Here is a 12084-nt window from a genome sequence, read left to right as displayed (position 1 = left end):
ATGTTAGAATTGTCGAAATCTGATATGCAAAAGAGATTTTTCCTTATAATTTAGCAAACTGGGTCTCTAACTCGAGTTTAAGAATAGGTGTTTATGTAGAATTCTCAACTGTTTCATTGCTGTGTTTGATAAACTTAGAGTTTATATATTCATACTATGATAAACTGGTAAAACAATTTACAGTGTTGCCACATTTTTAAATTGAGATCAAAATCTTTCCACATAGAGCTGTAATCCTATAACAAAAGCGTTGTATTCAAGGCGATTTAGTTAAAAAATAAAAAAAAAACTGTATTTGGTAACCTCCGTCTTTATGAGTACAGTTTAATCTTAAACACAAAAATTATTAAAAAGAAAGATTATTTTCATTACAATTGATTTTCATCGCTTCACTTCACCTCAAAACGAATTTTTTTGATAATATTAAATTGCTTTATTTCTTAACTTCAGGCAACACTGACAATTGCATTGAGTTTCCATAGGAATTCTATGACTAATATACAAAGTTTGCACTACTTATATTAAAAATGAATTACTCTCTGTCAAATTACAAATCATTTTGGACAGTAATGGCAATTATACCAAAAAATAAAATAAAAAGAAAAAAAATACAATTTCATCATTTCGTTGTATTAGCAATTATTGTTATTACATTTCCATCAATTGAAATAAATGATAAGCGCATTAAGCATTTTGCACAAAACTAATAGAACTTTCTATTATTGCCGAGTATTTTTGTTAGCAAAAATGTCGTACAAATAAAACCGAAATGCAATTTGTGCTAATTTTTACCACAACTGAGCGATTTTATATTGCCAGAAATAATTTCTCTGCTCCTTCCACTTCCAAAATGAGTGCAAAAATATACGAAACGATACAGAAGTCATTAAAAACGCATTAGTTGGCAGTGATTGGCGTGTGGATGACCAATATTTTGAGAGCGCAGTAGTCAATACATATATTTCATCATTAAATGTTCACTGAGAACTAAGCAGCTGGCGAAGGGAAAGTATAGAATTGAGCGCTACACTGGCAAATTGAAGACAGAAAGTGATGGAATTGAGTTTGAATTGACTGAAGGGAAAACGAGTTGAGGGAAATTAGTTTACTTATAGCATAGCTTATTTATACAAAACTATTATTTTAAAACATTCTACGCTAAACTCCTTCAAATAAGTTCTTCGCTCAAATTAATTAAAAAAATTGAACAATTCCCACTTTTTAGTAAACAGTGAATAATAAGCTCAGTTAGTAAAGTCAGTTTAGACAATATTCAATGAAAAAGCTAAAACTCATAATATTATTTTAATATTATAATTATTAAACTCCATGGTAAACAAACGAGTTAATGAAAAATAATTTATTTATAGCATACCTTATGTATCCAAAACTATTATTCCAAAACATTTTACTTTAAACTCTTCAAAATTATTATTTTTTTCAAAGTGATTAAAAAAATAGTGAACAATCTACACCTTTTTTTATTAAATAGAAAATAATAAGCTCAGTTTATAAGACAATATTCAATGAAAAACTAAAACACATAATATCATTTTAATTTTATAACTATTAAACTCCATGTTAAACAAACGAGTTAATGAAAAATAATTTATTTATAGCACAGCTTATGTATCCAAATCTATGTATTATTTCAAAACATTTTACTTTAAACTCCCCCAAATTATTATTTTTTTTTCAAAGTGATTAAAAAAATAGGGAACAATCTACACCCTTTTTATTAAATACAAAATATTAAGCTCAGTTTATAAGATAATATTCAATGAAAAACTAAAATTTATCATTTAATTTTATTAGTATAACTATTAAACACCATGTTAAACAGACGAGTTAGTGGAAATTAGTTTACTTATCGAATAGCTTCTATATTCAAAACTATTATTAAAATATATTTAATGTTAAACTCTTCCAAATAGGTGACTTTTTCAGTTTTTTTTCCATATAGCAAAATAACAAATTCCAATCAGCGAATATTAACCATAAATATCTACGTTAATATAGAAAAATATTTATGATTTTAATAAAAATTGAGGTTACAGCACAAATAATTAATTTCCGTTAAATACCAAAACTCATTTGTGAACACAAATTCCAAAAGAACATTTCAATGCCATTGAAGAAACTTCTATTTACCAAAAAATATACATTATAACCATTGTCAACGCAAAATATGAAAGAAAATAAGTTAGTAAAGCACAATGGGTTGACATTAATTGCCACTTGTCGCTTTTATCTGCAGTCACAACAACTTTACACACTCGGATACATACTAATTATACACACACACAACAACTACACGTGGGTATTTAAAAATGCGAAAATGAAATGGGTGAAAGTAATTTTTTAAAGCGTTCGCAATTATTTAGCATATTCACAGCATCAATGAGTGTGGCTTTTGACTTCGCTTTGTTTACAAAAAAACATATATACATGCTTACATATTATCTTCTAGCTTTTTGTTTTGCGGTTTTGTCTATTTCGTGCTTTGTTTTAGTTTTGTCACTGCCGTTGTTCATTGGTTTTTGTTTAATGCATTCATAGCTGCATTGTTTTTGTTTTTCCCTTCTTTTTCTATTTTTTTCTGCTGCTGGGCATCATGTAAAGTTCTGCAGACTTATGGAAAAGAAGTAGAAAGTTATGCGTTTCTAATGGGGCAACACACACTAGCATAGCGCACAGTCATATGTGAAATGAAGACATAATTTTTTTTACAAATTAAACGGCAGACGTCAAATGGCTTAAAAAGCTTCAATATTGTGGCGCAGTGAAAAGGTAGCCTCGAAACTCATTAGCATCAATTTGAATGTAGCGAAATTTGAAACAAAAGCTGAAAAGTTGACCTATTGCCCAGCTGCTTGTTAAAGCAAAAAGAGGTCTAAACCGAAATATATTTATGTTAAATGACTAAATTATTAATTTGACCTGTATTTGAGCATCTCAATATTGAAATCGGCTAATAAAGTAGAAAAATATGCTATAAATGTCCTATAGTATATTTATGTATTAATTGTATAATACATATATATGTATTAATATACATAAGAATACTCGCTAATTGAAAATACATGTTAAAATACTAATATTGAGTTTAAGGTTTTGTGTCTAAAAAACTGCTAAGTGTTCTCATTTCAATTCGAGTTATGTTTCCATGGACACTAGAAAAGTGATGTTGCTTGAGAAGAGTTAAAAAATGTTTTTTGTATGGTAAACTCCGAAATGGTCTATAAACTCGAGTTTATGAAGACCTTCGATTATTATATCAGCCTTTATAGAAGAATTGAGTAGCTAAGTTTCAAAATAGAAAAAGTTCGAATAAAATTTTTTAATTTATTTTTAAAATTTTTCCGTTAAATTTTTTAATTACTGATTTGAGAAGGTTGAATCAGTTTTCTGATGATTATCGAGACATTTAGCTTATCCAAGAGCTGTTACTCTTAAGTCTTGTACATAATATTATTGTAAGTGGGGTAACAGTGGCGTTAATGAAGTTTTATTCGAGTTGAATATTTTTTTATCACTAGAAGGATCATTGAGTTTCAACTTTCAGTATCATAGGAGTCAACAATTAGTGCTATTGAAAAGTGCATGTCTAAAGAAGAACCATTTAAGAACCATACAAAATCTAGAACTGTGACGGATGAAGTGCTGCTAACAGAAGACTTCTTCTCGAATCTAAAATAGCAACTTTCAAGTCACACTTAAGCCGTCTGAATATCTGCTTATTCACATTAGTTCATTCATATTTAACAATCCATTGAAGTCATTTACTTAAGATCAATGTAAATATCATTAAATTTACAATAATTTTTTTCAGTGTAAGTAGTGTTATAATGGATATTTCCTCTAATCTAACCTACCAATTTGGAAGTATGACATAATTAATCTTCACCTCTTCTTATTCAATATTAGGCAACGCACTGATGTCTTTTACTCAAGATCAATGTAAAACTCATTAATTTTTCAGCAATTTTTTTCAGTGTAAATAGTATGAAAACTGCTCTAAAAATGTAAAATGCTATAAATAATGATTTACTGGCAAGAAAAGGCGGGCATCAACAGTGCTAACTAACTTGCTAACTAATTTTGACTATATACACATTATATATGTAGTATCTACTTTATTATATGTGTATGTATATATAAATGTTGTCATGAATATTTATGGTAAAAAACCCAACTACCGAATTGCGCAATTACCAGTTTCTACACATATATACATACATCTAAATATCAGAGCAAATACGAGCAAATTTATCATAGCAAGTAGTTCTATTTCTCATTTGCCCACTCTAATACCGGTAGGAGGATGGAGTCATATGTAGAAGTTCACGTAAGTGAGGAAAGTTTCTGACTGCCATTCACTTGGGAGTGGCCAGGAACGATTCTTTTACATGTGGCTCAAGCAGCTCACAACTTCCGGTCTTAGACCAAGTATCCTCTGGGTAGCCAACAGACATCCGTCTGGAAGCGAGCTAAAGTGAGAAGGCGAATCCCGCTTATGCGGTTGTGCGTAGGGCTTGGGACCCACCACATAAAAACGAATAACCAGTGAATAAGAAACACAGGCCTCGGATGAGAAACCCCCCTTTTGATGACGACCACGGCCTCCTGTCATCAAACAAACAGTCAGCGCATTCGCGTCTTGGCTCCCACGTCACTGTTGACAGTCATAACTTTGAAGTTGTAGATAATTTCGTATACCTAGGAACCAACATTAACACCGATAATAATGTCAGCCTTGAAATCCAACGCAGAATCACTCTTGCCAACAGGTGCTACTATGGACTGAGTAGGCAATTGAAAAGTAAAGTCCTCTCTCGACGAACAAAAACTAAACTCTACAAGTCCCTCATCATTCCCGTCCTACTTTATGGTGCAGAAGCGTGGACGGTGTCAACATCCGATGAGACGGCACTAGGAGTTTTCGAGAGAAAGGTTTTGCGGAAGATTTACGGTCCCTTAAACATTGGCAACGGCGAATACCGCAGAAGATGGAATGATGAGCTGTATGTGTTGTTCGACGACATAGACATAGTCCAGTGAATAAAAAGACAGCGGCTACGCTGGCTGGGTCATGTTGTTCGAATGGATGAAAGTGCCCCAGCTCTGAAAGTTTTCGATGCAGTACCCGCTGGTGGAAGCCGAGGAAGAGGGAGACCTCCACTCCGGTGGAAGGACCAGGTGGAGAAGGACCTGTCTTCACTTGGTATTACCAATTGGCGCCAAACCGCCAAAAGCAGAGATGCGTGGCGCACTGTTGTGGACTCGGCTATAACCGCGTAAGCGGTTTCTACGCCAGTTAAGAAGAAGAATACCGGTCGTGACTCCTAGTGACCGAAACAGCACTACCATTACATGCGCTTTAATGTAAATATATGTATGTATATCAAGTAGTTGTAATTGTTTATATGTAAACACTTTATAAATTTGTATGTATATTTAACTGAAAATTCCTAAATCACCAAAACTAGTCTAGCAACTACTGCGAATTTTGCGGCTAAAAACTGGTATTTTTTCAACGAAAAATCTTTATGATGCTCTTATAAATCAAACAGCCGATATTTAGAATTTATGTAAAATATATTTGGACCCATTTAATAGGCAGGTGAGTACTTTAAAGTATATATGTATGTGTATCATAAGTTAGTTAGCCGAAATACCTGTTCATGCCATGTCGCTGACATAACTAAAATTCATGCTAGGAAGTTTATATGTATGTATTTACATATATATTATATGAGAGTGTTATATATGTAAACATGCTTTTATAAACAAAAAAAATTGCGGCTCAAATTTGCCATAGTGCCTGTGTGACCCACTTACACTATCAAGAATAAATGTTTTGCTCAGCCGTCGCCGCTTGGCTTTGGGAAACTAGAAAACTTGACTTAAAATAAAAAAATACAGCAACAAATAGTATACAGGAAAGCTTGTTGGACGAATACCCTGTAGGAAAATACGAATCTTATTACACATATTCGACCCAATTAAATTCGGCTAATTACCAAAGAGATTTTTCAGTTACAATAGAAATATTAATAGATGAAAAGCTTTATTCATCTGCTTTGTAGATTCTTATGAGCAGTTCTTAAAGCTCAAAAAATAATTCAAAGGTTTTGAAACATCATCCAAGCAAGCCTTATCTTGAACCTAGTCTTAAGTCTTGACATTGAAACCACAACTCTCCTCTCAACAGTTGGGTACTAAAGAGCAATTCTCTATACCATTCCTTCTATTTGTTCTTCTTCTCCAAATACAGCAAATTTCCTAGAAACATTTCAGTTTGAAATACTCGATTTTCCAGTCTTCTAAGTAACGAAATGTGTTGTTGCCAAACGAAGTGTCCGGACGAAGAGCCATAGCAATTGCAAAATGCAAACTAAAATATTTCTACTCGCATACTTGCGGTTGGCTAATAACGCTTGGAATATGCAAATAAAAGTGGAATGACAAACCAAAAAAAAAAAGAAAAATAATTTGCAAGCACTTCACAACACTGGAAATTGTCAATGCACAAGTGAGCAACAGTTGATGTTGCTACTGCAAACGGCGGCACAACAGAGGCCGCTTTAGCAGCAGATAGCTGTTGTAGGAAGTGGGTACAATTTGTTAACTGTTATTTGAGAGGAAAATAAGTGCCGATTTTCTCATGCATATTTGAGTTATGTGTGCATGTATAAATATATTATTTATGAGTATTTTCTGAGCACTTATATTGCATTTTGAGTGTGCAAACAAATTGGGTAGATAAGAGTTTGGAATATTTAGTTAAATAAATATTGTTGTTGTTTTTATTTATGGAAGGCTTTTTGAATATTATTTACAAGTAGTTTGGCCGTTTTATTATATAAAATAATAAAAAAATAAAAAATAATAAATTAAAAATTTCAAAATATTTATTTTTTAATTTTTTATTGGTTTTTACCATCAGTAAAAAATGGAGTATTAATCAATTTGCACCATAAAGTTAATTTTTGGTATAAATTTTGACCACCTATAGTTATTGGACTTCATGAAAACACTCAATCGTGGCATAATTTACCGCATATAATATTTTTTGAAATAAGTGGCAACTCTGTTTCAAAACTTTTGTGTCTAAATATTTCTGAAATACTTTTTTTGAGAACTGTAGTACAATATTTGACTGAAATAATATATTTTAGGGAATAATTTCCATATTTTATATTTTATTGATGTGGCAACTCTGCTTAAAAATATTTAGAACCAAGTGTACTGATGTATGCCTTCCTATTTCAATTTATTTTTAATCACATATGCTTTAAAAAATATTTTAGGCATGATTGCCACCTTTTTGTATTGAAAAAGTTTTTTTAATATTATAAAACTCTTATATCTATAGTTTCCTTTGACTAAAATATATACAGTGCTTTCTACAGCCTAATATGTAGTCTATAAACAAAAATCATTTAAAATCACTTTCAAAACATTAAATTTGTATTGCTACAGCAAACAGTTTCGTCATAATGCGCCGCAGCACTGTAATTCAGCAGCAAAAATTTGAGAAAAATCCACAAGAGACCAACTCATGAAATGCCAGCTTGTTTACCAAATAACACTAAAATAAATTTTAAATATATCTACACATGTCTCTATGTATATGTATGTCTTTATATACACCCGTATATGTATGTTGTGTGCGCATGCCTAACTTGTCGTAAAGTATTTATTTAGCGAAATTCATTGCTGACATTCGGTTTAGAAAATTATGTGGGTCAGTTGGATGCCACTTCCAAGTGGCTGACGCTAAGCGTTTGCTGCAGTTGTAGCTGTTGTTGTTGTTGTTAGTGCTACCGCTGTCGCGCTATTTTATCAGCAACAGTGAGGCCGTAATGCAATGGCGGCAACTCAACTCAACCGGCATGTAACGACAGAGTTGCCAACACAAAAGCACACACGCAGCTGCAAAGCTAAATAAGCACATAGCGGCAAAATGCTGGCGCACAGCGCAATCGCACATAATATAAGCAACACACCTTATGTTTATATACAGATGTATATATATTTAAGTGTTTGAATGTGTATGTGTGTTTGTAGGTAACACTTTTTTGTGTGTCGACTTATCGCAACTGAATAAGAATATTTGCTGCAATGTTGTATGCTATACAGCAATAACAACAACAACAATGGAAATATCTAGTAGCACTAACGCATGTTGCCACAAAATGTGGCAGCGTCATTTGTACACGAAACTCTAACGAACATATTGTTGCCAAGTCGATTTTGTATATTTGTATTCATTTGTTGCTTTGCGTTTGTTTTCCCGCTTTGGCACCTTCTTCGTGTGCATTATTCGTGTGGAATTTGTAGTTGTGTGGTGGCGCAACGGTAAACTATTTGGGTGGAATTATTTAAATGTCTATGGCTATTGAATAGAATAACAAAAACAAAAACAAAAACAAAGCGCATTTGCATATCAGCTGTATAGCTGGTACAACTTGGAGCCACTGAAAGCGTTGCTAAGCAAACGAAAGACTTAAGCGACGAACTCGATTTTGATATATGGATGTCAGTTTGAAGCTACTGTGCACTGAAATGAATATTTGTTGGTGCAACAACAAAAAACCATTAATATAGATTTATAGAATTGAATTGCTCGGAAATTGTATAGTTTTTGTTGTAAAATGTAAGGTTAATTAATTTTTGTTCAAAAAAGAGGTATGGAAGTAAGTCATAAGCTTATCGGCAGATTATGGATATTGATTTTTATTGTATTATTTTTTAGTGTAATTTTCAGAGTCCAAACATTGTCAATCGTTTTAAATTGTTAAGTAAAGAAAATTAGAAAATAATCTAACACAACAAACTGAAAAAAGTTGGAAATATTTTTTTGAAGAGTTGCCACCTGCATTAAATAATACTCAATATTTTGTCAAATTAAAGTGCTAATAATTTAAAATAGGATATCAAATTAAAATTATTTAAAAATATTTAAATTTTTTTGTAAAGGTTGCCACATGTTCTACATTTTTATTATACAAGGAAAGTGGGAAATATTTGATATTACTGTAGATATTTGCGAAGAAAAAGTAAAATATTTATAATTAATTTTGTAGTAACTGTCTCAGCCCTCATACCTTGAGACAGCTTAATTTTCAATTCTAAACAATTATGTAGTGATAAGTTGGGAAATTTTATTTTTTAAAATGATATAATTCTCCGTGAGACAGAGACTTCCACAAGTTAGGGTGTTTCATCATCAATTTAATATTTAAGCAAAAAATTTTGGAGTTCCTATGAAAAAAAAAATTAATTAAAAAGTCAACAAACTCAGTTATTACTATTTTTCAAAAAAATTTAAATTTATAAAAAATATAAAAAAATTTAGATATTTTTTTTTTGCAAAAATGGTGTTAAAAATAAGAAATATATAAAAAAAAACCATTTAAATCAACAACAATAAATTTAAAACTTTTTTTAAACGGTATTCATGTATTTAAAAATTTTTTTTTTGTCTGTCGATTCTTTTTATCTTTTTCTGTACTAAAATTTTATACAATTGGAAAAAACAAAATTTCAATTAATTGAAACGAGTTTATTTTATTGCCCAAAATATCAATTAAACCACATTGCTGACATAAATTAGATTTTGGGGCAGCATTTTTGTTATTGTAAACCAATAAAAAATCTCAGACAGTTTATATGGATACAACTAGACATAATCAACTCAAAATTCGACTTGGACGCAAATATTTTTACTGTAGAAATTAAAAACAGAAATAAAAATAAAATAAATACTTGAAAATCAACTTGTTTGGCGCAATGAGTTTGCAAATGAAGTGTAAATCCATTGATTATCCATATACGTCAGCCGCCGAGTCTCTCGACTCACTGCTACTTACTCAATGAAACGCAAAATTAACGCTTTTTAAACAATTAGAGCCAACAACGCCAACACAAATATTTGCACAGCCAAGAATTAAGAATTTGAATGAAATATTTGAGCTGAAAAGAAACAAAAGAACCACTTCCCACACATAATTGCATACACACACATACATATGCAGTAGCAGAAACACAAGCGTTTTGCCGCATTCTATTTGCTTGTGCGAGTGTACACCTGTGCGCATGCGCAAAATTGCGTTGTACTTTTGATTACTCAGCGCTTATTTGCTTATGCTGTATGTACTTCTAGAAAAACAAAACGTTCGTCGTCTTTCATTAACTCAATAGGCATTTTATCAACGAAAAAAAGAAAAGAAAATGTCAGTTCTGTTTCTGTTTCTGTTTCTATTTTAGTTCTTTTTTGTGTGGGTTATTTTGACAATTGTCTGCTGTATCTAATGACCTGTTGTTAGTTGCGTTGACAGCGTGACTATAATTGGCGTTCCTAAGAATTTTCAGCGTAATTTTCTTTTGCAAAACAATGTACTGAGCAATTTTCATTAATGATTATATTCATTTTTCTTAAGCGTTTCCATTTAAATGTCAGCTGTGGCACAGAAAACAAAATTTAAATGATTTCTGCGCAATTTTTCGAAGACGAGGTCAAAGCAATTTTTTTTATAGATTACTTTAATATCAGTTTTCTCATAAACAATTTTTGAAAATTTGCTACAGTAGGATAGTAGAACGAACTATCATATGTGGTAAAAGGTGATTCAAATGAATTTGAAGAGAAACTGATTTTTTATTTTACTATTAAATATTATAATAGAAATGTTCATACATATTTCAGGTTGAAGACATATTTTTGAATAAAAAATAATATTTTGACTCATTTGAGAGGATATACACAGCGAGAAGCGATATTTTGTTGATTAAATTTTTAGTAAAATCTCTAAAACTCTTCTAATAATGTAGTAATGCTGTAAGTTGAGTTTAATTCTATAGAATTGTCTGCATTTTATAAACATAATAATTCAAAGCATCTTGATTGCAGAGGATGCTGGGAATAATGTTGATTTATTGATAATAACTCTTCAAATGGACAGAAAAATTGAGAGTAACTTTGCTACTAATACGATTCTAATAAGTAAGCAGTATTAGTTTGAAGGCTCTTAAAGGAGAGGATGGCAACACTGGCTTTTATATTTTATTAACCTCTTATATCTCATACAAATGATTTTCATATCAATACAATTTTCTCAAATTACTATGCCATAAATAACAAGCAAAAGAGCTACTCCAGTAATATATCAAGGCTACAATAGACCAAGGGCCTCAGTATACATTTTTAGCTCTTTTCTCCATAAGAGGCCTGATGAATGAGCTTCTAAACCTACAATATAATCACCTGAAGAATATTATAGTCTTATTTTGCGCAGTTCTGAATACCGATATATAATTATCGGAACTTTTCATAGTAACTACCGGAATTCTAAGGAATCGATCGTAGCTGAGGCAAAATATTGGGCTGCACATTTTATATTGCATGTACAGAATACAACAATGAATCAATCACAAGGCAAAATGAGCATTCAGATGGTAAACTCATGCAATCTTGGCATAATACATAAAATAAGCCACACAATGTTAATCTGGAAAGTGAATATGTTGTTGCACTTAGTCTCTTGAACACTTCTTTAGTAGTACTTCTAGTCAATTAAACAGCTTTCTTTTACTAATTTTAAAGTATACGTTTGCCGTTTAGCATCTATTCTTAGTCTGGAACCGATTTTTCGTTAATTCGAGCACTAACTTAGAGGTATGTTTTTCAATAAAAATTAGTTAAATATCCGTACAATGGGAGTTTCATAAAATGTTTTATTAATTATTTGTTAAAAAATGAAAAACCAAAACAAAATAATTCAAATGAGATAAATTCTTCTAAAATGGACCAATTTTGACACTTATACTTCAATTTGGTGCTGATCAAAAATTTTAAGCTTTTTTATAAAATTCAACATTTTTTCAATTTGCACATTTCTTTTGAATTTTTTCAAGTTTTATTTTTAATTCTGGTCCAATGTTATTTTATTTTTTTCTCATACTTCATATGTCTTCTTTATGTTGTTCGTTAAACCGAGTACTTACAAATCCCCGATGTTCGTTATTTACGGTACTCAATGTAACAAATTTGCTTGTTCGTTATAAGCGGTTTTCGTT

The 12084-nt window shown here is 31.1% G+C and overlaps 1 protein-coding gene across 4 annotated transcripts in view; it reads right to left on the bottom strand.

Annotated features, from left to right (window-relative positions):
- LOC105208857 (rhophilin-2-A) overlaps positions 1–12084 on the bottom strand; it is a 273352-nt gene that overhangs the window by 35231 nt on the left and 226037 nt on the right. The window lies entirely within an intron of this gene.

Source organism: Zeugodacus cucurbitae, chromosome 5 (assembly GCF_028554725.1).
Source record: "Zeugodacus cucurbitae isolate PBARC_wt_2022May chromosome 5, idZeuCucr1.2, whole genome shotgun sequence".
Lineage (NCBI taxonomy): Eukaryota > Metazoa > Arthropoda > Insecta > Diptera > Tephritidae > Zeugodacus > Zeugodacus cucurbitae.
The sequence above is the reverse complement of the archived record's forward strand: the minus strand, read 5'-3'. Positions and strand labels throughout refer to the sequence as shown.